This window comes from Myotis davidii, unplaced genomic scaffold, assembly GCF_000327345.1.
Source record: "Myotis davidii unplaced genomic scaffold, ASM32734v1 scaffold1532, whole genome shotgun sequence".
Classification (NCBI taxonomy): Eukaryota; Metazoa; Chordata; class Mammalia; order Chiroptera; family Vespertilionidae; genus Myotis; species Myotis davidii.
In genome coordinates, this window is record NW_006283923.1 from 19,001 (window position 1) to 19,354 (window position 354).

The following is a 354-nucleotide window of genomic DNA, read 5'->3' on the forward strand; positions in this document are numbered from 1 at the left end:
GAGATACTGAAGAAGCCTGTTATAAGTAACTAGAGGCCCGGTGAACAAAAATTTGTGCACTCGGGGGGAAAGGGGGGTTCCTCAGCCCAGCCTGTGCCCTCTCCCAGTCTGGGACCCCTCGGGAGATAACGACCTGCTGGCTTAGGCCTGCTCCCAGGTGGCAGAGGGCAGGCCCAAACCCTAGGTGCAGCCCCTGGTAGAGCTCAGAGAAGGGCTGATTGGAGAGTTGGGGTGCCGCCCCCTGTCATGCCAAGAGCAGGGCTGATGGGGAGGTTGCGATGCCACCCTCAGTAACGCTTAGGGTAGGGCCAATTGGGGGGTTGGGGCACCACCCCCTGTCACACTCAAGGCCGG